Genomic DNA, 26,129 nt, shown 5'->3' on the forward strand with positions numbered 1-26,129 from the left:
ATGCATGGTCATTTTTATGGCCAAACAGTTCTATTTTTGTTTCATCAGACCAGAGGACATTCTCTCAAAAAGTCCAATCTTTTGTCCCATGTGCAGTTGCAAATCATAGTCTGGCCTTTTTTATGGTGGTTTTGAGCAGTGGCTTCTTCCTTGCTGAGCGGCCTTCAGGTTTGTCGATATAGGATCATTTTACTGTGGGATAGAAATACTTTTGTAGCCGTTTCCTCCAGCATCTTCACAAGGTCCTTTGTGTTGTTCTGGGATTGATTTGCACTTTTCGCACCAAAGTACGTCTTCTCTAGGAGACAGAACGTGTCTCCTTCCTGAGCGATATGAAGGCTCCGTGGTCCCATGGTGTTTATACTTGCGTACTATTGTTGTTACAGATGAACTGTCGGTACCTGTCAAGGCATTGAAAATTGCTCCCAAGGATGACACAGGAACTTGTGGAGGTCTATCTTTTTTTTCTGAGATCTTGGCGATTTCTTTTGATTTTCCGATGATGTCAAGAAAGAGCACTGAGTTTGAATGTAGGCCTTGAAATACATCCACAGGTACACCTCCAATTGACTCAAATTATGTCAATAGCCAATCAGAGTTCTAAAGCCATGACATCATTTTGGAATTTTCCAAGCTGTTTAAAGGCACAGTTAACTAGTGTATGTCAACTTCTGACCCACTAGAATTGTGCATACAGTGAATTATAAGTGAAATAATCTTCTGTAAACACTGTTGAAAAATGACTTGTGTCATGCACAAAGAGATGTCTCCTAACCGACTTGCCAAACTATAGTTTGTAACAACAAATTTGTGGAGGGTTTTGAAAAACGAGTTTTTAATGGCTCCACCTAAGTGTTTGTAAACTTCCGACTTCAACTGTATATATATATATATATGAGTGTGCGACTCACTTTATTTTTATAGCTACAAGTTATGAACATCTTAACAGTAACAAGAGTATCAAATGTTTCAATTTCATTTTGACCCACAAAGTTTCGAATTACTACATTAAACACTGGTGTGGAACATGAGTTTGTGGAATCTGTATTCTCGAGTATACTCATTAGCTCGTGAACATAAACGGTTAGTTAGTGGATATGCAACTTTCAAATACCTACGAGACTTTCCCACTATCTTATTTCAGTTGTAAGCCCACAGAAGAGGAGAAGCCTGTGGAAGCGCATTGCAGTTCACACTGTGTTGAACTGATGACTATTCATGTGACACAGGTAGAGAGGAGACAGACTACTACTAATTGTCAGGCTTTATTCCTGTCTAGATTAACATGTCGCAGAGTTAACTATACGTCTTCCAGTCGTAGCCCATGAGCTAATGTCGAAATTTGATGTTGTTTGCCCACTAAACGCAAGGAGGGCTAGCCGAGGATTCAAGCTCTCAACAAGTCTTCAGTCGCAGAGCTTTATTATTAAACAAGAAAACAGTGAAGTAAAAAGGTAAAAATGTAAAAGGAAAAAGGCTCATGTGAACCATAAATTGGTATACAGCTGTGGTCTGGCATTACAATGCATAAAACGAGGTCACTGGTTACTCTGTAAGAGCAATTAATGGAGGTTATCAATAGAGCAACGATCATTTTTTACTTTACATTTTAGTCATTAGCAGGACGCTCTTATCCAGAAGCGACTTACAGTAGAGTGCATACATATTTATAACATTTTTTTTTTTTACATACTGAGACAAGGATATCCCTACCGGCCAAGAGCAGACGCTCTTATCCAGAGCGACTTACAGTAGAGTGCATTAATTTTTTATTTATTTTATTTTACATACTGAGACAAAAGATATCCCTACCGGCCAAACCTCGCCTACCGGCTCAGAACCTCCCTAACCGGACGAGCTATGCCCAATTGTGCGTCGCCCCACGGATTCTCCCGGGTTGCGGCCGGCTGCGGACAGAGCCTGCGCGCGAACCCAGAGACTCTGGGGGCGCAGCTAGCAACTGCGATGAAGTGCCCTTAGACCACTGCGCCACCCAGGAGACAGACATACTTGACTCGGTTACACCAGCTCTGTCAGGAGGAATGGGCCAAAATTCACCCAACTTATTCTGCGAAACTTGTGGAAGGCTAACTGAAACGTTTGACCCAAGTTAAACAATTTAAAGGCAATGCTACCAAATACTAATTGACTGTATGTAAACTTCTGACCCACTGTGAATGTGATGAAAGAAATAAAAGCTGAAATAAATCATTTTCTCTACTATTATTCTGACATTTCACATTCTTAAAATAAAGTGGTGATCCTAACTGAAAACAGGGTATTCTTACTAGGATTAAATGTCAGGAATTGTGATAAACTGAGTTTAAATGTATTTGGCTAAGGTGTATGTAAACTTCCGACTTCAACTGTATATAAACTCCCAGTAATTTATTGGGTAAAACACCAAGAAGGAACAGTGATGCCGAAACGTTGGTGTTTTACCCAATAAATTACTGGGAGTTTATATATATATATATATGAGTGTGCGACTATTTTATCGCTTTCAGTTTTTTCACTGTTAGTCAGCACCTCTACACTAAATAATGTTCTCTGGGGGTGCTCCAGTTTTTAATCAGATGTATATAAAAAAACACTGAGATGATGAGTTGACTATGGCATAGGGTGCACTAGAGGTAATCTGTACATACTGTACATTAGTTTTTTGTCATCCCAGCAATTAAGAGAAAAAGAGAGGCAGCGGAACTTTTAAAGGATGTATTGTCTTTTCGATGTACTGTCTTTCATTGAATCAAATGAACTGAAGTTTTCTGTATGAGCGTTAAGCTTGCATGTTATTAGACTGAGCTGTCCTGTGTCCCAGGGTGTGTGTCGATGTTGCCCTGCTCAAAAGTACAAAACTATATAGGGAATATAATGACATTTGGGACACAGTGTGACTGTGGTATTTCCCTGGCTGTCAGGCTGTCGTCTCTGGGATGAGGTTGGACAGAGATCAGGTCTCAGGGGTCACACTTGTCACATTTTACCCAGGAGGTCCCAACTGCCCAGCTTTGACGTGGCTCACATTGCCACATTCTACACACTCTACTCACTCTGGTTACGGCCTAAACCGCACCCTAGTCCCTATATAATGCACTACTTTATTCCATAGTCCAATTAAAACATTGCCCTTTGAAATATCAGCAGTTTGGGGTCAGGGTTGGTTCATAGTTTCCCTGGGTGCAGGTTAAATACGTTCCATAGGCTCCATTAGTGGAGAGGAATCAGCCCGTTTAAAGTCCCCCAATAAAGTTCTCATTCAGTAACCCTATCTGTGCTCCATAGACCCCTCTATTCACTGTTGAGCCCTTTGTCGGAAGCCAGTCAGGAGGAAATGGTTTACTTGTCTCTACATGTTCTGTTTGTTTATAGGGAGATGTGTTGGCACTCAGTCCCTGATGTTTAAAATGAGCCATATCTGAGCCAATAGAAAAACATACAGAGCTGAGAGAGATAAATATATCGAGAGGCATATTCAGCTGTTAATGTTTTAACAGGCTCTACTTTTCAATCACCCTGAACTGGAAAATGAAATGTAGGCCTTACGTCAGATTGTGTTAAACTGGTCTTCATTTTCTTCTCTTTATACAAGGGATGGACAGGGAAATAATTTAGTAATACAACCTACCAACATTTAAACATATCCATAGCCAGGGTTGGGTAGGTTACTTTCTAAATGTAATCCGTTACTGTTACCTGTCCAAAATTGTAATCAGTAATGTAATCTGATTACATTCGGTTACTTTTAGATTACTTTCCCCTTAAGAGGCATTACAAGAAGACAAAAATGTATGTTACCAATTGAACGACATCTATTGCAGGATAAATCACTGTTAAAGTTTACGTAGCTGGCCATACATGGATGTTACATTTTACTTTATGGGTTGGTTATGTAGGCTTCTTCTAACTCATCGTTTTCTACTACATATAATAATACAAATAAATGAYATCTTCACGTTAAAAACCAAAGTCTATCAGAATTCCAGTCATTCCAATAAACGTTGTATCCCTTGATCTTTAAGAATAGGACTTGGAAATATGGAAGTATAGATTAGCCAAATTGTTTTACCTGAGCATGACCCCAAAACTAAGGACTTTGTCACAGGTTCTGTTTCATTTGAGAGTTGTTTCCTTAGGTTACTGCTGGAGGGCACCTTGTTTTCTAGTTTCCAGGTTACCTTGATTATTTCTTATTGGTTTCACCTGTATTTAATTACCTTCTCTGTTCACCTGGTTGCCTGGTTATTTAGGTTCCTCATTTGGCCTGTATCATTGTTTTGGTCTCATGTTTTTTTTGTGTGTGCTCTTGCCTTGTTTCTTTTAAGACTCTAAGTAAACGTTCTGGATTTACCCATACCTCTGCTTGCTGTGTTGCTCTGCGCMTTGGTTCGAGTTCGTACAAGYATTACYGTCACATGACTTATTAGCCAGCCCTACTCTGTTGTTTAGGATTTTGTTGTCATGGAGGACTGATTGGGCTCATTGATTCAAGTTGAAAATAAATGCTGCGCTCACGGAATGGCATGCTTTGAGCACTACTGAAAAGTGCTATTTACATGTGAAAAATGAATGCCATATGCTGCATTTGCTATAGGCCTATTTTTTACCTTTTTGTTGGTGACACTTTGATATCTTGATAATATGCAGCTGCTTAAAGGGCAAATTCACAGATGAAACAATAACAAAACGGTTTCCCCGCCTCTGTTTTAGTAAAAAGCTGAGGGATTGGCCTAGAGAAATGTAACCAATCTCAGATTAATAGACAGAGCTATGGAYGCAAAGACTGACCATCCATGATATCAACATTATTGTTTTAATGTTATGAGGCTGTACAGTGTTTGTTAACATTTACAATGTTTACATATATATATATATATATAACATTTATAAATCCAAAAATGGATGTAGCAACTACAGATTGCCGTGTTAAGTCTATCAGAAGTGTACAAGTTTGAGCATGTGTCCATTAAGCCTCTTGAATTTTTTATATGTCAGTATGAATTAGATTGAGCAATAAAAGCCCCACTTTTATCCCATAGGCTTGGATCTGCACTATGCAGCTGTTGCAAGAGCTGCATTTTTCACTGGCTGTCCACTGGTTTCAAAAACAATGATTGATAGGCAGCTTAAACTTCTTGAATTCAACCATTATTGGGTTCAAATACACATTTAGATTTGTGAACAGCCATCCACAACAACCACAATCCGTAAGGGTGAGCAGCAATGAGTGAGCAGCAGTGTCATTCACATCAATGCGTTATGTACATATCAATAATAAGCGATATCCGTATCGCCGTAGACTACACCACTACTGTCATCCTTACCACCAAGCACTTATTCAAGTTGGATAATCTTTGGGTTCCGACAGCAGTCGCACCATTGGAAGACATAGCTTGGAGTGTATGTAGCCTACAAAAGCCTATTTCTGCTCGTTTCCGTGATCCATCAAACACATTTGGTGTGTCACCATGGTGGTCAGACACGCTCAGGTGGAACAAACTTAAACTTGTGCCTTTTTCAATGCTGATTTGAATGTCATTGAGAAAACAGAAGTGTCAAAGATTTTTTTGCCGCAAACATCCTTTCTGAATTTTAAAGTAATCATCTAGTTTTTCAAAAGTATCGGTAATCTGATTACAATATTTTTGCTGGTAACGTAACGGATTACAGTTACCGTTTTTTTTGTAATGGATTACATGGAATCCGTCACTCCTCAACTCTGTCCATAGCAAATGGGAAGAAAATTAYACTGACATTAAATGAAAATGTAGCAGTTTTTGTTGATTTCATGCATTATACACTACATGACCAAAAGTATGTGGACATATCTGTATGGACCTCGCTTTATGTCATGCTGAAACAGGAACGGGCCTTCCCCAAAACTGTTGCCACAAAATTGGAAGCACAAAATAGTCTAGAATGTCATTGTATGCTGAAGCGTTAGATTTCCCTTCACTGGAACTAAAGGGCCTAGCCCGAACCATGAAAAACAACCCCAGACCATTATTCGGGCAGGTAGCGTTCTCCTGGCATCCGCCAAACCCAGATTTGTCCGTCGGACTGCCAGATGGTGAAGCGTGATTCATCACTCCATATAACGCCTATTGAGATTACATGGCTGTGTGCTTGATTGTATACACCTGTCAACAATGGCTGTGGCTGAAGTTGTGTAATGAAAAGTAGAGGTCAGTAAGCCACTGTAGACTAAGGTTGCAAAATGCAGGGAACTTTCAATAAATTCCCTGGAATTTCCCGAAATCCCGGTTGGAAGATTCCCTGCAACCAGGATTTCTGTAAAACCAGATAATTTATTGAAAGTTCATGGAATTTTGCAAACCTACTGTAGGCCAGGGGTTTGCGGAGTAGTTGGATTTAAAAAAAATATTGTAATGGATATGGGCAATTGTCCTCATTGGATTATGACAGAGTATTTTTTGTCACCATCAGTGATTGTGCGCAAAATTATTTTTGGGGTGCCAGCGCGCATCTTTCTATCAAGTGTGAGGTGCTACGTGGTCTAAATAACTCAACTGGCTAGTTTCCCTGTCTGTAAAGAGAAGGGCGGGCTGTACATTGATCCTGCTGCTCTGATTGGATAGAGTGAAGCTGTATTTCTCCATCCACTTGCTTTGCTTCCTCCACCCGATCATTTCACCTTGCATGTTTTGGTCGGATCATTTAGACAAGTGGTTCCCAACCTTTTTCGGTTAGTGTACCACGAACTGAATTTTTGTCTGTCCGGAGTACCCCTGAAGTACCCCCTCATTAGCATTTTACCACTAAGTCTATGGTATCATGAGTCTTCTCATGATACTTTTTTATTTCGTTTTTTTATTTAACCTTTACTTAACCAGGTAGGCCAGTTGAGAACAAGTTCTCATTTACAACTGCGACCTGGCCAAGATAAAGCAAAGCAGTGCGACAAAAACAACAACACAGAGTTACAAATAAACAAACGTACAGTCAATAACACAATAGAAAAATATATGTACAGTGTGTACAAATGCAGAAGAGTAGGGAGGTAAGGCAATAAATAGGCCATAGAGGCGAAATAAGATGATGCAGATGATGAATGTGCAAGTAGAGATACTGAGGTGCAAAAGAGCAAGAAGATAAATAACAATATGGGGATGAGGTAGTTGGGTGTGCTATTTACAGATTGGCTGTGTACAGGTACAGTGGTCGGTAAGCTGCTCTGAGCTGATGCTTAAAGTTAGAGAGGGAGATATAAGACTCCAGCTTCAGTGATTTTTGCAATTCGTTCAAGTCATTGGCAGAAGAGAACTGGAAGGAAAGGCGGCCAAAGGAAGTGTTGACTTTGGGGATGACCAGTGAAATATACCTGCTAGAGCGTGTGCTACGGGTGGGTGTTGCTATGGTGACCAGTGAGCTGAGATAAGGTGAGGCTTTACCTAGCAAAGACTTATAGATGACCTGTAGCCAGTGGGTTTGGCGACGAATAAGTAGCGAGGGCCAGCCAACGAGAGCATACAGGTCGCAGTGGTGGGTAGTATATGGGGATTTGGTGACAAAATGGATGGCACTGTGATAGACTACATCCAATTTGCTGAGTAGAGTGTTGGAGGCTATTTTGTAAATGACATCGCCAAAGTCAAGGCTCGGTAGGATAGTCAGTTTTACGAGGATGATATCAAAAGAGGGTGCCCATGGTTTCGGATTTGGGGTTGTACCTGGTAGGTTCCTTGATAATTTGTGTGAGATTGAGGGCATCTAGTTTAGATTGTAGGACGGCCGGGGTGTTAAGCATATCCCAGTTTAGGTCACCCAACAGTACAAACTCTGAAGATAGATGGGGGGAAAATCAATTCTCATATGGTGTCCAGGGCACAGCTGGGAGCTGAGGGGGGTCTATAACAAGCGGCAACAGTGAAGGACTTATTTCTTGAGAGATGGATTTTTTAAAGTAGAAGCTGTTTGGGCACAGACCTGGATAGTATGACAGAACTCTGCAGGCTATCTCTACAGTACATTGCAACACCGCCACCTTTAGCAGTTCTATCTTAACGGAAAATGTTGTAATTGTGGATGGAAATGTCAGAATTTTTGGTGGCCTTCCTAAGCCAGGATTCAGACACGGCTAGAACATCAGGGTTGGCGGAGTGTACTAAAGCAGTGAATAAAGCAAACTTAGGGAGGAGGCTTCTGATGTTAACATGCATGAACCCAAGGCTTTTACAGTTACAGAAGTCAACAAATGAGAGCGCCTGGGGACACACAGGGCCTGGGTTAACCTATACATCACCAGAGGAACAGAGTAGGAGTAGGATGAGGGTACGGCTAAAGGCTATAAGAACTGGTCATCTAGTGCGTTGGGAACAGAGAATAAAAGGAGCAGATTTCTGGGTGTGGTAGGATAGATTCAGGGCATAATGTACAGACAAAGGTATGGTAGGCTGCGAGTACAGTGGCGGTAAACCTAGGCATTGAGTGATGATGAGAGAGGTTTTGCCTCTAGAGGCAACAATTAAGCTAGGTGCGGTCTCCGCATGTGTGGGGGGTGTGCAAAGGAACTATCTGAGGCACGTTGAGCGGGACTAGGGGTTCTGAAGTAAAATAAAACAATGAGAGCTACCCTCAACAACAGTATACAAGGCATATTGACATTAGAGAGAGGCATAAAGCAATCGCAGGTGTTGATTGGGAGAGCAAAGACAACAACGGGTAAGACAACAATGGGTATTCAGCTAAGACAACAACAACGGGTAAATGACGATGACTGGGCAGAGAGGGTTAGTTAGCTACACACAAGGCCTGAGTTCGAGGCTGGGGCCGACAGATAAACAAAACAAAGTACTGTGTTAATGAACAGTCCAGCAGGCATCAGCTGTGCAGCCGAGTGATCAAAGGGTCCAATGAGCAGCAATAGATGAAACAGGGAGACGTTTGGTAGTCCTTAACTACGCTAGGCGAGCGGGAGACACGGCGTTCAGGAAGCTAGCTGGCCGGGGCTAGCAGAAGGGTCTTCACCGATATCCACGACGCAGAGGCCGGTTGAGAGCACATCGGCCGAATTACGTCAGCAGACCAGCAGACCAGTCATGATGGATCGGTGGGGCTTCGTGTCAACAAAGGGTCCAGGTCAATTGGCAAGAGAGGTATTGTAGTTGGTGTAGTTCGTTTGTTAGCTGGGAGATGGGCCTAGCTCGAGACTAGCTCGAGGCTAACTGGTACTTGCTTCTGGACAAGGGCGTTAGCCACAATAGCCACTCGGTAGCAGCTAGCAAGCTGCGATGATCCGGTGGAATGTAGTAGTGATGTAGTGGAAAAAAGCAGTCCGATATTGGCTCAGTGTTCTGTCATTCATGGGAACACTACGTCACCTCGGGGGAAAAAACTAACTCAGACTGGGAAAATAAGTTTTGAATGGTCATCCAACTCAGAATTCCAAGTTGAGAACTCTGACTCTTCCTAGAGCTCCGACCTGAAGATCACTGACGTCATGATCCAACCTTGTTTTTTTCCAACGTTTCCAGTTGTCTTGAAAGAATTGTAAATCCAGAGATTGACAGACTTTGATGACAAAGTTTGATGAGAAAATTTGCCCACAATGGACTGCCGCGCCACCTTCCTGTTCAAGTGAGCAAAGCACAACAAGGTGAGTCCAAAAATGTCTTGTATGCTGCTGCATAAATTGTGTAAAATTCTAGGGAGATATGTATACTGTAGCTAAGAAATTAATACTAAGTGTATGTTGTGTAGTAAGCTGTTAGTAGCCCATGTGCCTCAACCTAATAACTTGGTCCATTTCCCCCTCATAATTTAGCCTACTGTTCTGACTTTGTGGGGAACATTTAGCCTTCAGTATAGCCTGTTTTAGAGAAATGTCATCATCGAATATTGTAAGAGCGTTCATTGTCTGCTTATATGCCCCCTTTATCATACGGTTCTGACTTGGTGTACAGGAAGAATACTGTAAGAACGGCATATGTTCTGAATTCTGTCACTGTACATTTCAAAAGTGCTTGTAACGAGTGTGCTGAGAGTCGGGAAGCAAGTTCAGGGAGTGAGTGTTTTAATAAATAAACGGAACATAATACATCAAATGAAACTCGAACAGCACATGAAACAGAAACAATTCCTGGGGAAGGAGCCAAAGGGAGTGACATATATAGGGAAGGTTATCAAGGAGGTGATGGAGTCTAGGTGAGTGTCATAATGCGTGTAACGATGGTGACAGGTGTGCGCCATAACGAGCAGCCTGGTGACCTAGAGGCCGAAGAGGGAGCACATGTGACAGTACCCCCCTCTCCGGCACGTTCGGCTCCAGCCGCAGGACAACAACCACAGGGATGATCCCGGGGATCAGGAGCGGACCGGTCGCCTCCGCTGAGATGCAGAAACCTGATGAACCGGCTGAGGAGTGAGAGCCTGATGAGCCAGCTGAGACCTCCCCAGTTGCCTCGGTCGAAGCACGGGAACCTGTTCACCCAGCTGAGGCATGGGAGCCTATCGATTCCGCTGAGGTATGGAAACCCGTCGAGCCAGCTGTGGCAGGGGAAGCTGTCGAACCCACCAAGGCATGGGAATCCGACAAACCGGCTGAGGCCTCCCAGGTATCTCCGGTTCTGACACCCGGACCCGACATCACCTCCAAAACAAAAACAAACAAAAAAAACACTCCCTGATGCTTCCCTTAGGTGAGGTGTCATTCTGTAACGATGTGCGCTGAGAGTCAGGAAGCAAGTTCAGGGAGTGAGTGTTTATATAAATAAATGGAACATAATACAAACAAGAAACTCGAACAGCACATGAAACAGAAACAATATCGCCTGGGGAAGGAACCAAAGGGAGTGACATATTTAGGGAAGGTTATCAAGGAGGTGATGGAGTCCAGGTGAGTGTCATAATGCGCGTAACGATGGTGACAGGTGTGCGCCATAACGAGCAGCCTGGTGACCTAGAGGCCGGAGAGGGAGCACACGTGACAGTGCTGAACAAATAGTTATATTGACTACGTCTGTCCTAGCTCGCTCATTAATGTCTTCATCGAAATTACAGATTGCCTCTTAGGCCGGGAGAGTGTTGGAAATAATTTTCAAATACTGTGAAGAACTATTATTATTTACAAAGGATGTAAAAAAAAAAAAACTGACTTGTTGACTTAATGTGTGAGGTGAAGAAAAAAATGAATGAGAAGCTCAGCTTATTAGTGGTGAACTTGGTGAGGTAAGACAATCCAAAATCAGACATTCCAAATGGCACTTTCCTACATATGCACGCAGCAGGCCAGGTAGGACCTACTACTATGTGTGCTCAGGCTCGTGAGCTCCCTCTGTATGTTCCTAGAGAGAAACCAGACACATGCTCATTGGTCACATGGAGTACTCTAAACAAAAGACAATGAAAAAATTGTCAAAACTTGTAAGTGATGGTTATGAAATAAAGCAAAACTTGTTTCTCACAAGCGTAGTAGGTTGTGAACTCAAAGTTTCCACTCCGATAATGAGAACGGTAGGCTAAATGACTGTAATTAATACATGCATTAACAGAAATGAATGTAACCAGATAATGGATCATTAATGGTACATTTACTAGGCCTGCTGGTGACATATATAATGGGGAATTGATAAAAAGATATACAATCAAAGGGCAAACAATTCACAAAATGAATGCGCAAGAATTGGCGGGAAACAGCTGAGCGGATTCTGGAGAGCCACATGCCATGTCTTCTCCACACACCCCTCCCCTTCTTCTTGTTTCAACATTTTTATATTATACTCAAGAGACATTATCTTAACACATATTTCAGATGCTTTTCACGGACAGCCACAACTTAATCAGCTAGGACTATTGCCACACGCTCTGCCCAAAACGCTCTGCCTACTAACTTGTGATTTGAAACAATCCACAGCAATTTTTTTAAAGAACCTAATTATCCTTTGTCATGCTCTCTTTAGACTGGAGTAATTATATCATTTTGGCAAAACGTCAATTCACTTTAGGGGAAGCCAGCATCCGAACAATGCACTGTGTAATCGCCAACTTTCCTTTCCAATTCGCAAGAGGCTGAAACCAGAGATCTGTATATAATGAGGAGATGTTAATGTCTCCGTCCTAACAATAGGAGTTGTTGTCCCAAAGTCGGGAAGGCAGGCTTAGGTCTGCATAATATGCCCATAAAAACACATTGGTCGAATTCTGGACAGATTTTTGGCAAGAGTGGAACCTCTTGCTCGCTCTCTGCTGAAACTATCACTGGAGAAAGCATCCGAGCGAGCCGAAACAGCACCCATCTGTCTTACTATACAGTACCAGTCAAAAGTTTGGACACACCTACCCATTCAAGGATTTTTCTTTATTTTGACTATTTTCTACATTGTAGAATAATAGTGAAGAAATCAAACCTATGAAATAACACATATGGAATCACGTAGGAACCACAAAAGGGTTAAACAAATCAAAATATATTTTCTATTTGAGATTCTTCAAAGTAGCTACCCTTTGCCTTGATGACAGCTTTGCACACTCTTGGCGTTCTCTCAACCAGCTTCATGAGGTACATTTTTGTGGTTACTACGTGATTCCATATGTGTTATTTCATAGTTTTGATAACTTCACTATTATTCTACAATGTAGAAAATAGTCAAAATAAAGAAGAACCCTTGAATGAGTAGTTGTGTCCAAAAGTTTGATTGGTACTCTATGTACCACATGTATGTATCTGATCCTGTCTGGCCATAAAGAGTATGTCATGCCATACTCTTTTCATGCAGATACATGATCTACACATACGACGGAGCGCTGTCTGGCTCACTCGGATGCTTTATCTGAGATTGATGCGTCTTTCTTTAGGCGCTCATCTCGGTCAAATAAATTAGAAATATTTCAATATTTTATTTGGATGGGCAAGGAGGTACGGTTGGGCTCCCTTAGGCCTGCCCATAACGCCGGCCCCGACACMGTCACACACACATCCCTCTGCACACTGCTCCTAATCTGCAGCTTTTTTGGTTTATGAATGTGCCAACATCTAGCCTGTTTAGGCATATTAAAACACGTCCGTGTTATCCGATCCAATACGACTATCAACGGTCAATCTACGGAGTACGATAACGAATTCGAGTAGCCTGTAGCCAGGTCGGCACACCCCTACTGTAGACACAGTGCCAACTGTGGCAACACAAAAGGTGGGAGGTCCTTGCTTACTGGGGTCACACAGAGGCTGTAAACTCACAAGGTGCTGTCATTGTGTTGGGAAATGTACAGGCGTTTTACAAGGCTGATCACAACTAAGTGTGTGTGCGCTTGTGTGGTCCACAGCATCAGACTTCCAGGATTCATTTTTCACACGTAAGAATGCTCATGAATAAGTATTGTCTAATTGGTTCCATTTGTATATTTCCGTCATTTCTGCAATATTTGGTTTGCCAAATGTTCATCRTTTATAGAGATTGAAGAACCATAGAACAATGAAAGGGGAATAAAGGATCCTCTGTCCTCTAGCTCACGGTGTGGCCCTGCTTGAGCCTATCCTGGGGCCATGTCTCTTCCCTCTCTGGGTTATGAATTATGGATTCCTTCTAATAGGCTGTTTCTCCCTTGTTTAACTTACTGCAGCCACAGGCTTATTGTGCTGATGTCTGATTTTAATGGCACACTCACTTCACCCAAGCTGAGCACTCTCCACTTACAGATCCACTAGCACATCCCTTGCCTCCCAATGCTGTGTTATTGTCTCACTACTGCATTAAGCAGCATGGGTTCCTGTTAGACTGGAGGATCTACAGGACTTCTCCGCTCCTTGCTGCTCTTGCTACTGTCCAAGTTGACCTTCCCTGAGGATTTAACCCACACCATGCCAGCTAGCGGCTAGTGCATAATAGATGAAGGACAGACATAAGGAGAGAGGCAAAGTGACCAGGCCCCATTATTACCTGGGAATTCAATTTTAATGAGGTAAACAGGTTTTTCCAGGTCATCTGCACCTTCAGTGGGTGGTGTGTCTGCCCCATCAGCTGCCTTATTGCTGCCTGCCTGCCTGCCTCCACTACAGTACCTCACTGCCTTGACACACAGAATTGCTGCAGGGGTTCCATCTTATAATTAGGTCTCACTGTCATTGACAGAAAGTGTCTCACTTCCCGCCGAGTCCTTTTCCTCGCCTTCAAGTCGAGTGCCACCAATTATACAGTGGCAAGAAGACCTTATTAAATATGCTCCAGGCAACCCTTGCCTTAGTTTTACTTCTCACTCTCGCCAGATTATGTTTTCTGTCAGCTAACATTAGACTGAAGGCTAGCTAGCTGCTCCACCACAAATGAGTGACTAGAGCGCTGTGTTGATTTCATTCTAATTTGCTGCTTAGAAATGAGAAACAATTCCTTTGGCTGGCTTGTGTACTAGCAAGTTATTCAATGTCGATCTGGAGAGAGATGTACTAGCTGGCCATTTTCATGCTGTGGTCATGGCTAAAAGGGATCCAGCTTTTGTCAAATGAACGTCAGATTTCACTTTTAGCATAGCAGGATAGGAGAATTGACGTAGCAGGTTCGGGGGAATTAACGTAGCAGGATTGGAGAATTAATGTAGCAGTGATAAACATCAGACATGTACAGTACATTTAAATGCCAATCTAAATCAGAACATCCTTCTGCACTTAATGAAAAAAAATGTGTCTCCCTTGAGCAAGTGTCTGGTTCCGGATAGCTACGAGAATGGATGACAGGGAAGGATACGCTCTCACACACACACGTCAGCAGGGAAATCAAACTCTGCTCCATGCATTTTGTGAAAAGTCAGTAGACAGAGGTAGGAGTAGAAGCATGACAAACAGGGAGTAGTCAAGCTCCCACTGCAATTCCCTGTGAATCTTCCCTCTCCTCCCTGACTGCGCTGCGGTGAACGAGAGAGAGAAGTGGAGTGCGACAGGAAGGTGAGAAGAGGAACAGATGGAGAGTCGCAGTACGTGTTCCACAGGAACGTAGGGTCTCTCTGCGTGTACAGACATACTCATTTAAAACAGGTGCTATACTTAGACATGGCTCYACAGCCTCTTTTCATCCTATAGTTAATGATGGCGTTGATTATAACCTAAGCACTGATTGTTAACACAACTAGAAATCTATAGACTAGATCCTCTTTCCCTTTTACCCTCAGGGGAGCCAAAGCAAAATTAATCAGGCCACTCGAGTCATGGAATATGCTTTATTATCCAACGGCCAAGCTACAGTATGTGCCATTGTGTTTTGTATGGGTTTAGGGGGATATTTTCTATCTGACTGGTCACTGGCTCTCAATAACACGGAGGGGATCATGTCCCCTGCTGAGAAAACCTCTCTCTCTGTCTCCCCTCACCACACACCGCTACGTCCCTTGCCTCACACACCAGGCATACTTATCACTGCYTATGYATCCCAAAYKGCACCCTATTCCCTATATAGTGCACTTCTTTTGAACAGAGACACATGGGCCCTGCTCAAAAGTAGKGCACTATTAAGGYAATAGGGTGCCGTTTGGGACACACCCKGTGTTATTCAGCCATAGAGAGGAAGGAAGACATGGAAAGTGTTTCCATTTTCAGATTGTTTTATACAGAGAACATCCAGAGACTGGCACCATTAGAATATGCCACATTTTGACAAGGTTTTTCTGTCACAGCAGCTCTATTTCATGATATATTGAGGAGAAGAAAGCTAATGGGGGTTGATAAAAACGTTTRTCAAAGGGTTTCTTGAAACGTTCCACAAGGTAAGCCCCCCCCCCCATGCACCACGACCATCATCAGCACCATAGCCTTTGTAGCCCCCGATTAGTCTGCAGGCCGGGTCACTCCATTCTCCATGCTGGATCCTCTGGCTCTTCTGAAATATCTTTGATGCCCTTCCCCTTTTGAAGTCCCTGGGAATTAGGGGACACTGCCTGGGAGCAGTATGGCTTTGGCTCTGGCTGGGTCCTGCCTCGTCCTCGTTGGTTGTTCCTGTGTTTATTTGAAGTGGGGCTGTCTGTTTACACTAAATGCTCAGTGCAGCACAGCTCACGGCTGGTAATTGCTACCAGCATCCACTGGGTTCTGCTCTACCGGCGTACTTGTAGTGGATCCTAAAGAGGGAAGTGTTACATTCACCCCAGACCTGGGTGTAGACCAGAGGGATGGAGGTCCCTGTGGGTCCTGGTCAAAAGCAGTGCACTATAAAGGGAATAGGGTGGCATTTGGTACGCAGGCCGTATCTAAACACGCACTAATCAAGGGCTGTGTGGTTGGTGGAGCGCTGTAGGGAGAGCAGGCTCGCTCTGTTCTGTATGATGTCATGTATGAGGTTTCAGTCTCCTGGTATACTTGGGGAAGGTAGTCGATGAGAAGGGATAGGAGGACAAAGATCTGATTGGCATCATCATAATCATCATTACCATCATTACCATCACCACCACCATTATTATCATCATCATAAAGCAGAGGCAGTCACTAGCTGCTTTTCTCTTTTATATTCAAGTCTAAAATTGTATATTAATGTGGCCCTGCATTCACTCATTTTTTTCTCATTGGCTGCTTTACCATGTGGCTAATATGCCCCCCCCCTCCCCCCGTCTACTTCGTCTACTCCGTCCCTTTCTCTTTCTCCCTCTCTGTACTGTGAGCGAGCAGGAGCCAGCCTTGAGGCATCCCATTTCAACTCCTCAGCTTCCAGTAAGAGGGGTGGGGGGGTATTTAAGAGCGCTAGGTAGGAGTGGGGTCTGACCGCAGAGTCTACTGTTTAAGAGAAAGGGAATTCTCCCTCCGTCTCTCTTTCACTCAGTCCCTAGATCTCCTGGCTGCTCTCTCTCTCTCTTTCTCCCCTCTCACTGGCTACAGCATCAGCAGGCTGGCTCTCTAGGTGGCAGGAATAGAGTGACTGAGAGAAAGAGAGGAAAATGACATAACTGTCATTGATTTAGAAGGCAAAGACACAGACCCACAAGAACATTTGTTTTATTTGAGCCCAACTCTCTACTACATTGATTTAGCTCCAGTGGAGAGATTCTGTGAATTCAGTAGAAGGTAAGCTGCTCCTGTCTTTACCTGTCTGCAACACTTTGATGCTCTGTTTGAAATAGAATGAATGCTGATGTCTAGATGTTGTGTAATCAGATCATTTAAGGCTATTGTTATTGTGACTGTGACTGTGGATTTGTATTAATATTATCAAATTGGAAAATACTATCAATTTAATGATTTTGGTTTCTAAGTCTTCACAGGAAATGATGTATTTATTGCAAAATATGTAGATATCAATGTATAGATACATCAGAGAAATTGCTGTTTATTGTCATAACATATTTTGAAATATTAAACTGTGGATTGTAATTAGATTGATTTCATCAATCGAAGTGGGATCTTTTATTGCTTACCTTCATTGTTATTTAACAAGCAGACCGGCAAGGTTTTGTTCCATAATTACTGACAGTAAATTGACTGTACATGTTCAAAGGTGCCCATTACAGTTTATGAAGGATGTTGTTCACCACATTTTTGACATGCTTCTACTATTTAGCTCTTACCTAATCTCCTCCACCATCCGGCTCTCTCTCTTTAGAGCCTGAGGATGAGGTTAGCTCTTACCTGAACAGAGGAAAATGTGTAAATTAAGGGATCCAAGACATCAGCTAACTACTGAATAATTCTGCAAGGTGTTGTGTTCAGTGGCGGTCGGCTCGGGTTGTGTTAGGAGTACAGATAGGGGGGTATGGTTGTTTCCGTGGGTGCTGCCTGCTGCAGCCTGCCAGATCTGAGTCTGTCCAGCCCTCTGTAAATCTACTAAATGTGTGCCAGCAGACAGCGGGCTTCTGTTGCCCGGAAGACAGACAGATGCTGTGCATTAGAGTTGCTCTCTGTACTCTCGCCCTGTTCTCTCTGCTCTCTCTGCTCTCTCTGCTCTCTCTGCTCTCTCTGCTCTCTCTGCTCTCTCTACTCTCTCTACTCTCTCTACTCTTTCTCCTTTCTCCAGGTTCTCTCACTGTACAGTCGGTACGCAGTACAAGCTGGCAGCTCCGCCGACTCCCTCCCTCCCTCTAGCCTATAGCAATGTACTGTTCGCGCTGTTCAGCGTGTGTGTGTGTGTGTGTGCACGTGGTCCTCACTCCTCACAGATGTCATATATCAGCACGCTCAGAGAGAGAAATTAGGGATGTAAGGAGCTTATTGGGGGGTTTGTCGATAACGTCCCACAAAGAGATTACACCCCTGTGACTGTGATGACTGAGAGTGGAGGAGAGGATGGGTATGGGGTTGTGTTTGTGTGTGTGTGCGTGCGTGTGTGTGTGTACGCTGTGTGTGGAGATATTTGTGTGGTGTGCTCTGTGTATTTTGGGGCGCTGTGTGTGTGTATGTATGGAGATGTGGGTTGCAGTGAAGGAGGAGACCCCCAGGATACCAGGGTTGTGTCTGTTGGATGGTAATTGCGACATTAGGGGGAGATACAATGTAATACTTACACCTCATCTAATCTTTTAAACATTGTTGGGTAAATAACGCTTGAAGCAGGCTCAACCCATGCAACACAAYGATATTCAGTACCTAATTGGCCGATATTGAACTTTTCCCACACACGATTCCAATGCTTGTGGGATTATTTTTGACATGAGTTATCTTTGGTTTATTTGTGTGGGTTTCATTCTATCGCCGTGAGCTAAGACATATGACACTTTAATGTAGGTTTTCCTCTGTCAACCACTTTCTCATATACTTGACGTGTGTACAGCCAGTGTCAGATCGGTCGTGTTTTAGTGCCGACTGCTTGCCTTCGGTGGTTGCTCAGGCTTGGGGTGGGAATGTTTTATGACGCTATTGCTATGTGCAGAGGGAGGATCCATTGACAGTGACACCCAGTGCCAGAGATGAGTGGGGAAATGTCCTTTGTTTGGACAGCTGTATTCTCTAACACCCCACGCTTCATAATCGACGCACTTGGAGATGTTAACTGTCTTTACATGTTCACCCACTTAGCTCCTCTGGTGGTGATTGTGGTATTCATAATGACCTGAAGAGGTTTGTCTGTACATGCTCATGAGGAGAGGGAAGGATAGCAAATGAGTTGAGTTTGGATGAGTCTCAGGACCAAATGGTGATTTTTTTTTGCTGGACAAAACAACTGCAATCTCTATTTTAAACCCCCCCCCCCCCCCCCCCTCTCTTTGCACAGTCATTGCTCTCACTGTGTGACCGTATGACATAATTACATTTCTGCATATGTCTCATTGATTGAATTTAATGATGTTAAGTAATTACTAGATAATGACCTGCTGCGGTTCATTTCGACTATTCCAGGTTGGTAAATGTGTGTTTGTATTTCTGATAAGGAAGTTGTGCATATCACCTTGTATATCCCAGCCGCTGGCAGTAGGGCATGTCTGTCTGCCAGATGTTAGCCTACCTACAACACAGAGATTTAATCAGATCCCAGTACCTTGGAACACAAAGCCCACAATGTGGAGCTCGACTGCAAGACCAAAACCTGTCTGGAGTGAAGAAGTAACTGTTTGTGCTTGTAGTAGTTTGAGTTCCTGTGACTCATGAAATCCCACCATTGACAATGAATGAATACCATCAATCTATCTCTTTGAGAGGACCTATTTGCTTCATGTACACACGGACTAAGCCTTCAATCCAGTAAATTGACCTCTGTAGTATCATGCTTTGTATTTGTGCTTTGTTCTCATGTTATATACACATTTGAGAGTGACACATATGCATGTGTTAAGCCTTATAAAAGGCCTCTTTCCTATGTCACTCCCAGAATTGGCCCCTGATGGTTACGACCCCTCTGAGACAAAAAGCTCCCGACAGATTAGTCATCACCACGGGAACAAAAACACAAAGATTCTCTCAAAAGAATCCAATGTCTTAAAGTGCAGAAATCCCAGATGGTTTTTAATGCTCCTCTGATGCTAATGTGTGAGCTGAGTGGAGGGGAAGCACTGGCAGCCGGTTTGTGCGTCCCACATGACACCCTATTCCCTAAATAGTGCACTACTGTTGACCAGAGCCCTGGGACACAGCCTGTCTGTGTTCCGGGGCCTCTGTGTTACCAACATAGTCGCTGCATTGGAGGCGTCCAAGAGATGAACACGTGGCTAATAACACGGCTGTGACTCTTTGCCTTCACCAGTGACCCCACATATTGGAATGCACCCACCATAGCATAATGTTCCCGGGGTGGGGTTATACAGCTCATACAAGTGTGTGAATGGATGGTAGTACTTCCCCATTAGGACACGCGACACACTTTCAGCCCTTATCGACATGCAGACAAGGACAAACAGATGTCCTCATATCACAGCCAACATTCCTGCCTCGATTTCCGAGTGGGAAAACCTCTCCTTCCTGTTAGAGAAAAGGGTTGGAGAAAGTCATAAAACCTCTCAATRCTGTGAAGAATCTGCCTCTTTTCAGACCTGAAAAGATAGTCTACAGTACTTTGGATGTCCTTGAATAACCTGAACATCCCTTCCATTAATTTGCAAGTGAATGAAGAGGGCATCATGGAAATGCACAACATTTGTATTACTCTATACCTTTTCATCAAGTTGTCTGCTGTACATTGTTAACACATTTGCCATATTGGAAATACTGGACTGCTGCCAGTGCAGCTTACGAGGGAGGAACTAGGACCAAGGACAGAGGAAGCTGTCCTCTCCTCTGTCTGAGAGCAGCACCACGAGACGCTCCCCAGACGACATGGTGCTCCCTCTCCAGGAAAAGGAATTCTCTGTCCACAGTTGATAGATAGTTTCCTCTCCCAAGTAAACATGAACACCCAGATTGTTCCTGCCTTGTGCCTACCACAGACCAGGAAGTAGAAAGTTATTGGTCTATAAAGCCACTAAAGAGCCGAGCTGAGGTATTTTCTGTCTTCATGTCTGTGAAGGAATTGGATCATGCTGCCCGATTTTTTCCCCCTTCACTCTGATCCTAGTGTCACTTTTGTATGTGTAGGCAATTAAGTAAAAAATCACTCTCTAGAGGTAACTAATATGAAACCCACACAGCTCCTAGGTCTCTTGTTATAGTACTGCAATCAGATCTCAGTCGAGTTCGTCTTGCAGCTAGATTTGGTGACCTGAGACGGAAGGTGTCGGTTACTTGGAAAGTTTATCAGCCAGCCTCAATAAGATACCTTTTCACCACATTACGACATAGTTGGAATACAGTTCAACACAAGCAGATTTGTATTGTAATTGTTCAAACTAAGGGAAAGGAAGTGGGATGAATGAACGGAGGGTTAGGTTGTTAAGACCGTCTAGAAGAATGAGTGATTAGATGTTCTGTAAAGGCAGCAGATGAGGTTAGACTAATAAACAGGAGGTCACCAGTCCTTAACATGTAAAAAAGAGCTCATGAACAATGACTAGTATCTATCCTCTCCAGCTGGACTGGGCTATAAGAGCAGCGTGAGACAGACCTACTGTACGTTGGGCCATGCAGCAGTAAAGAATATTGATGGGCTCACTGTCCAGAGATGAGCGAAATCTTGACATCATAAAATGGAATTGAATCTTCAGTTATCTGCCAAGGCATTCCCCTCCCATGTGCATTCACAGTATCATACTTTGTCTTTGTATCTCAATGTCAGATTTGGAAATGGCTTTTCTGTTAAATAAATGTGTGTTTATTTTTGTAACAGTCAGATAAGGTAGGAGGGCTCCAGAGCAACCTTGTGGTTCCGTCAGGGTGATACTGTTCACCCTTGGCAAAGTGATCTCACTGCAGTGTATTGGCTTCGTCCCAAATGGCACCCTATTCCCTATATAGTGCAGTGCTTTTGACCGGGCCCCATAGGGCTCTAGTCAAAGTAGTGGACTATATAGGGAATCGGGTGCCATTTGGGACGTAGCATAGTGCTGCGAGATAAGTGTTTGTGCTGGTATCACAGTCCTCCACCCCCGGCCTGTCTTATCAGACGTGAACACACCAACCCCCCACTCCCGCGCTATGTGTGCCATCAGATACACCAGGGTCATGGAGGACCAATAACATGGGCCTTAATTTATATGAAACCAAACCAATTCATCTAAAATAAAGAAAAAAAAGACTATATTTCGATTTCATTTTCATTTTGTGTAATTTTATGCTTTTCCCATAAGAGGGAAATTGATAAGCTATATGCCAAGAGGGGAAGTAATCAAAACATTGCAACACATAATTGATTTCATATTCTCGCTTCTTGGAGTGTTTTCCCCTTACTTTTGAAAGCCAGCATATTAAAAGAGAGTCGCCTACAATTTAAAGTTTCTTAAAGTTAATCTTGTGGGATTTAATTGCATTTCTGCAATTATTCAACTAAAGTTGTCACCATGTAAATTTACACAGTAGGGAAATACTGTGACTTGTCCAACAGCCAGACATGATAACCAGCCAAGGTCAGTTTCAGTGTTGTGACCCACCAGGCCTTTCATCTGTACAAATGGAAGTGTATTTTGTGTGTTTATTATGACTGCTCAAAACAATCCAATCAGCGAACCCAAACCTGACCTGCCACGACCGACTGCCCTTTGAAGGGTGTCCAGGCCAGACAAAATAAATGGCTAAGGGGCGTCGGCGTCCAGTCGTCCACTAGCAGACTAGACTAAGAGGACTTGTTTGGAGGCAGTGGACTGTGTTACAGTGTGCGTCCCAAATGGCACCCTATTCCCTATGTAGTACACTACTTTTGACCAACTCCAATAGGGCTCTGTTTAAAACTAGAGCACCATATAGGGAATTAGGTGCCATTTGAGGCTCCTATAGGGTTGTAGGTCATGAGCACAGTCAGTCCCATCAGTTAGCCTCATCCCTCTAAGGCAAGGGGGGGGMAAAGTACGACACTTTAATCCAGCACGCAATACATTTACAAAAAAATAATAATAAAAAAAAATGATAACCTTTTTCTCCCAATTTCATGGTAACCAATTGGTAGTTATAGTCTTGTCCCATCGCTGCAACTCCCGTACGGACTCGGGAGAGGCGGTCGAGAGCCGTGCGTCCTCCGAAAAACAACCCAGCCAAGCCGCACTGGTTTTTGACACAATGCCCACTTAACCCGGAAGCCAACTGCACCAATGTGTCGGAAGAAACATTGTTCACCTGGCAACCATGTCAGCGAGGCCCCGGCAAATTGATTTTAACAAACAAATTGGTCCCCCAAAAAATGCGTCCCTCCGTTGAATTTCAAAATCCCGATGTGGCCCTCGAGTGAAAAGGTTTGCCCAGCCCTGCTCTACAGTATGCGGTGCCTTCCTCCCCTCCCTTTGGACAGATAAGATGAGATTGATTGACTGCTTCATCTGCTGTGTTATCAAATATGAATTCCTGGGGCATCCTCAACCCTGTGCCACATCAGCACAGGTCGTGCACTGTATGATAGGTTGAGACAGAGAGGACAGTCTTCCAATGTTGCAAAGGTGATAACTTTAAAAACCCCTTTTGAGGAGCAGCAACAACGCAACAGAGGGCTGAAGTTTACAATCGATCCCATGTCTCTCTCTTTGCAGTCAATCCATGTTATGAGTTGTCCTGGAAATACATTTTTGTGTTTGATGATTATAACTCACAGCCATAGTGCTGTCCTCAGCTACTCTTTCTCTCTCTCTCTCTCTCTCTCTCTCTCTCTCTCTCTCTCTCTCTCTCTCTCTCTCTCTCTCTCTCTCTCTCTCTCTCTCTCTCTCTCTCTCTCTCCAAATTCAAATTCAAATTCAAGCTGCTTTATTGGCATGAAAAACATTGTGTTAATATTGCCAAAGCAACAATGTATACAATATACATTGTAATACAATTAAAACAATGACAAATAATAATATAGAATGGCAGTAAATAATAATACAAAATTAAATATAAAAATAGTAACAATAAAATGGTAACAGTCAATAGTCGAATGTAATGTATGGTGTAATGCACCACTACCACCACCACCATCATTAAACTGCTATCATTACCATTACCACCCATACCATTACTATTTGGAATGATAAACAACAATAATAATACTAATAACAATAACAGTAATAACAATAACAGTCATAATAAATAAGTTACTGCTTACTATGCAGATGTTATTATTCAGTGTCTCTCAGGCTATGGCAGGCAAATACATATTTGGCTGCAAGAGGAGCCATTGCTCCTTCGCCCATGAGTATTTTTAGTTTTTCCTCTGGGTTTAATAAGTTAAAATTTGGAATAAATGTAGTCATTTCTGTGAATAATGAATCTCTTGGTGAGGAATATTTATCACAGTAAAGGAGAAAGTGCATCTCTGTTTCTACCTCCCCTGTCGTGCAGTGACCACATACACGCTCCTCTTTGGGTAGCCATGTCTTTTTATGTCTGCCGGTTTCTATTGCCAATCGGTGGTCACTCAGCCTGTACTTGGTAAGAATCTGTCTCTGCTTCGTATCTCTGACAGAGTAGAGATATTCAGCCAATTCATATTCTCTGTTTAGGGTCAGATAGCAATTTAGTCGGCTTTGGGATTTTGTTTCGTTTTTCCAATGTTGTAAATATGAGTCCTTTGATTGGTTCATGATTTTGTTTATTGTATTTATTGTATTGTATATATTCTCTCTCTCTCTCTCTCTCTCTCTCTCTCTCTCACTCTCTCTATTTCTCTCTCTCTCTCTCTCTCTCTCTCTGATTGTGACCTTGGTGGGGATTGAAACAAATCAATACTTTAACTGCTCGCGAAGAGGACATAAGTAGAACCCCTTTCAACTTGCAGGCGTTTGATTATGATTTATGTGCATATAAATCATTTCAATATCAGCCAGTGGGACCCCGCCTTATTGAGGAGCTTCTCTTCAGAGATGAATCTTGACATGTGATGAGAGAGTTACTTATTAGCCGATTTATTTTTGGCTTTGCAATGAATGGATGCTCTTAGTTTGGTATGTTTTATTTTTGTTTGACGGAGCAACATTTCCTGGTCATTGAGCCTGGTCCATCCACCCAGACATKTTGTATGGCGTCTCTCAAGGTGAAAAGATCCTCCAGACAATAACTTTTCATTCATCTCCTCACGAGCGACCCAGATTAAAGAAGAGTGTGTGGCAAAGAAGGAAAGCTCGTTGTTGTCATGGGTGACCTACAAAACTAGGGCAAGCTTGATGACTTCTACAGAAATGAAAAGAAAAGCATGCTTTTCCACATTCCCCTGTTTAACATACTGGGGATGTACAGTCTGGGGAGTTGGTCGGTTGAAGAAGTCATTGAATATTTACAGTTTTTACACATCAAGTGGGCCAATCTGCTTCAATATTCAGTTTGTTTGTTGTGGAGTTTATCTTACTGATACTAGACAGTAGTACGCTCCAGCCATGCGAAGGCTTCCCTTATACTCCATCCCACAGGCATATCTTCTATTTATCATTAGCAAACTATCATGATCTGTATTAGCTTGCATTTAAGTCATAAAACACGTGCCTGCTGTGCAGAATGATCGTTGCCTTCCTTCCTGCTCTATCGATAGTCAGCATTTTTCACCAAACGGGCTACACAGTGACAGCCTGCACTGTGCATGGTGAACAGTGGTGTTTGCTAGTGATTTATCTTGGCTGCACCATATGGCACAGTGGGTATTAGTAAAGGTAGACTACAGTGATGATTAAGTTTGCCAGCATGGGGGCCAGGCTGGGCTGAGTTTGAAAGAAATCCTGGCTTCTGCATGTGACGTCTGAAATCCTTGAAGGGCTGAAAGCTCCCTCTCATCAATCTCRAAGTGCTCCTCCAGAACCAATTGAATTCAAAACTTCCAGTGTCTGCAGGGCCGGCCCTGGGCATATACGACATAGGATATATATATTTTTGGAACTCAGTCAGGGTCWCAACTTACTTTCTCTCTGCCCCATGGCAAAACGAGAGTAGAATTGCATGAAATTAGTTTTAAGATTGCTAAATGTTATGTCCGTCCCATAGGGGGGGGGGGGCTCCCAACCAAATCTCGCCTAGGGCCCCCAAAAAGCTAGGGCCGGCCCTGAGTGTCTGAAAGATGGGAGAAGGAAAGAAAAAAAGACATGGTACCACTGGAAAACCAATCATTGACAAAATATTTCTGTGTTTATTCCCCCTGAAACTAGAGGTGAACGTGAGAAATGGTAGCAGCGATGCTAAGCGATTGAACATTTACAGCGCAAATCTTAACACAAGTCAAAACTTGAGCCTATTCCCT

General features: G+C 43.1%; 1 protein-coding gene across 1 annotated transcript in view; it reads left to right on the forward strand.

Annotated features, from left to right (window-relative positions):
* The first annotated feature begins 16,612 nt into the window (after window positions 1-16,612).
* LOC111973839 (tenascin-like) overlaps window positions 16,613-26,129 on the forward strand; it is a 57,613-nt gene continuing 48,096 nt past the window's right edge. The window contains 1 exon segment of the mRNA XM_024001259.2: window positions 16,613-16,996. The gene's annotated coding sequence lies outside the window, so the exon portion shown is untranslated.

Source organism: Salvelinus sp. IW2-2015, linkage group LG15 (assembly GCF_002910315.2).
Source record: "Salvelinus sp. IW2-2015 linkage group LG15, ASM291031v2, whole genome shotgun sequence".
NCBI classification, from domain to species: domain Eukaryota; kingdom Metazoa; phylum Chordata; class Actinopteri; order Salmoniformes; family Salmonidae; genus Salvelinus; species Salvelinus sp. IW2-2015.